Below are 3,233 nucleotides of genomic sequence, written 5' to 3'. Positions count from 1 at the left end.
TGTTTATCCAAATACATCTTATTATATCCAAATCATATCAACACTAAATTATTGGTGATGACCACAAAAGTATCACTAATCACTAATTAACACACTAAGCAAAGTTAACCCTAATCACTAACTAACCCTAACCCCCAATCTTTCTACTCAACAAACATATATTCCTACTACACACCATGCATAGCACTATATTATCAAAGTTAACCAAGCCATTCACACTAACATAAGGGGGAGAAAACATGAACTAGGGTTCCACCAACATGTATAAAATGCAACCAAAAGGACAAGACTTAACAAAAAATAATTGGATGATTTGGGAGAGATTAACAAGAGCAACAAAGTGATGGAAAGATCCACCTAAGGGATGTACCTTTTGGAGAGGATTTGAGGGGGAGCTTGAGGGGTGAGAGAGAGTGGGGAGGCAGCAGCTCTTCTTCAAGCTCGGACTGGATTGGGGAAAGTGTGTGGGGTGAGACCCACACACTCTCCCGGTGGGGTTATCCACTTACCGGGGCCAGACGCCAGGGACCCTGGCGTCTGGCCCCTCTGCCACGTCAGCAGGTCAACGGGCAGGCGGGCAGTGCGGGCCAGGGGCCAGACGCCAGGGACCGTGGCGTCTGCTTCGTAACCCAGACGCCAGGGACCTTGGCGTCACCGAAAAAGGTCAGAAACGAAATTTTTTTTGGAACGAGGTCAAATCGGGATTTAGTTTGTCTTAAGGGTCAGAACAGTAATTTTGTCCGGCGTCGTGCTCTGCTCCCCTGCTCTCCACTGCTGCCGCCGTTGGTGTCTTGCTGCCGTGCAGTCAGTACTGCTAGCGTGGCCACATGTCACATGTCACATGCGATGCGATACGAGCAGCGTCCGGCCCCGCCGTGCACACGGCGCCAGCCAGCCAGGATGAGCGGACGGGACGCGCGTGCACGTCTCGCCAACACAGCTCACCGCGGCTGCTGAAAAGAGGAAGCACCGGGAACGTCGCAGACTTGCAGCAGCCGTGCCACCGACCGCGCACGGACGGCTGCCAGACCCGGGACGAAGATTTTTTCTATTCGTGCACCTAGGTGTCGTGTGCGGCGACCAGCAATACACGCTGACGGTGACCCGTTTTGTATGGACGTATGGTTGGTGGTACCGCATGTGCACGGCCAGCAATACACGCTGGTCATTTGCGTGCGTGATCATGACAGGCCGGTTCCAGGTGGATCGCTTGGTCCGCTTGACCATGCTAATTGCCAAGCTCAACAGACCCCCCGGACGGTCACCACGCTGCTGGAATTCCGTCCGTGCATGTAGCAGCATTGGCATTGCCCACGAACGGCATGGTCGGCCATGTGATGGTGATGCATCCTGATTCCTGACTGGCCACCCGATTCGGCTCCATGCCACCGCGAAAGCTTCTTGTCTTCTTCCCCCAGTGAAAAGAGCATGGTCAATGTTGGCAAAAGAAAAGGTACTGCTACTACGTGCCCGTAGCGAGCCTGGCCATTCCACGATGGACAATAGCTGTGTCTGTGCGCGAGCCGTCGCTGAAACCGATAAGAACGATGGCAGTAACGCTGAAATCCAGCCGATTCGATTCGATTAGATGTCTACCTGGACGTTGAGGTAAACTGTGCTGGTGTGAGAGTGAGTGACCGTGTAATGGAACGGGGACAAGGCCAAGACTGTTTTGCACGAACGATGCGCACAGGTGTGGGGGCATGCCTGTCCATTGCTGCTGCTTGCGACCAACCCAAGATGCATCACATTTCACATCCACCACATGCAACAGTACGCGGAACATGTGCGGTCACAGCGGATGCCCGGACGCCAGGACAGCTAGGCTGGGATGGACTATACGAGTGAAAACTACTACTACTGCTTGCGCTCGCAGGGATGTTTTGCATATTTATGGACTAAGAGCAACTTTAATGGGGCGATCCTATCCTGTTCTTCCCCGTTCGTTTGGGGTAAAAGGAAGAAACAAGATGGTCCAGCGCGCGGGCATAAACGGACTTTTGTCCGCTTTGTGTCCGCTTTCGACCCATCCGCGGCCCAAGTTTGCGCCGCTTTTGGGGTGAAACGGACACCACGCGGACGCGCAGGTCGTCTGCGCGTGTCCTTCCCTGGCCCGCCCGTCGGTGGCACAGGACGGGCCTTTTTCTATCCGTCCCCTCCCTCCCTCCGGCCGCATCCACTCCACTCTTCCCCTCTCTTCCCCTCGCCGCCGCCGGCCGCCCGCTGCCATTGCAGCTGTGCAACTCGGACGCGCGCTTGCCCAGCCCCTTCCTCCCGTCGCCGCCGAGCTACCCAAGCACGGCCACCTTGTTTGCGCATCCGCCGGCCGGATTTGAGGCGGATCCGGTCGGTCTTGAGCTCGCCCGGCTGTGGGAGGCCGGGCCGCGCCATGGACTGGCCGGGAACCTCGCCGGAAGGCCCTGGCAGGGCCGCAAGGCCACATGCAGGCAGTGGCTCGTCCTCTAGCCGCTCGGATCTGCACCGTCGGTGGCCCGCCGGCAGATACGCGAATGGCGGCCGGCCGGGCTCGGTGCTTGCCCAAAAGCTCGTCGGCGCACCGTTGCCCCTCATCAAGTGCGACCACTGCCCAAGGGTGGTCGTGCGCCGCGTGTCTACAACGCAGGAGCATCCCGGATGGGTGTTCATCAAGTGCTTAAACGATGGGGTATGTGCTCTTTTAGCTTCGGTTTGTGATCTTGGATTAGACTAGTGGTGCTAACTTTAAGTTTTATTGTGTAGAGCGGATGCAAGTTTTGGTATTGGGAAGAAGAGTACATCGATATGTTGATAGAGCGAAATGTATTGCATGTTCGTGCACTTTTAGCTAGCCTAGAGGCTTTAGATGAGACAAGTGCACTTGTTGCTAGATTAGAGGCTAGGCACGATACTACGTGCGAAGAAGCAATAAGGCACGATACTACGTATGAGGAAGCAACGTCAATTTCTAGCTTGAAGAAGAAAGGAGGGTGCAACGTCGTGCCTCCTCCACAGATCAACAATGAGTGCATCGAGAAGGCCCTAACCCAACTCAAGGGAGCAGTTATGGAAGTTGGGTATCTTCTCAAATGTATTCTTGCGGTTCTTGTTTTCTTTGGCCTTGCTTTACTGGTCAAAATGTGATGATGTATTGTCATGTACCAAAATTGAATGATAAAAAAAGTTTAAGGACTTGCAAAGAAATATACGCAGACAGGATGGGGCAAATGGATGCGGCCGCGCGCTGGGCGCACGGC

General features: G+C 54.6%; 1 protein-coding gene across 1 annotated transcript in view; it reads right to left on the bottom strand.

Moving 5' to 3' along the window:
* Positions 1 to 425, bottom strand: part of LOC119367828 (ensconsin-like) — a 4,707-nt gene extending 4,282 nt beyond the window's left edge. The window contains exon 1 of the mRNA XM_037633224.1: positions 371 to 425. The gene's annotated coding sequence lies outside the window, so the exon portion shown is untranslated. The remainder of the gene's footprint in view (positions 1 to 370) is intronic.
* Between the last annotated feature and the right edge of the window lie 2,808 nt (positions 426 to 3,233).

Source organism: Triticum dicoccoides, chromosome 2B (genome assembly GCF_002162155.2).
Source record: "Triticum dicoccoides isolate Atlit2015 ecotype Zavitan chromosome 2B, WEW_v2.0, whole genome shotgun sequence".
NCBI classification, from domain to species: domain Eukaryota; kingdom Viridiplantae; phylum Streptophyta; class Magnoliopsida; order Poales; family Poaceae; genus Triticum; species Triticum dicoccoides.
Note: the sequence above shows the minus strand (reverse complement) of the source record. Positions and strands in the feature narration are given on the sequence as shown.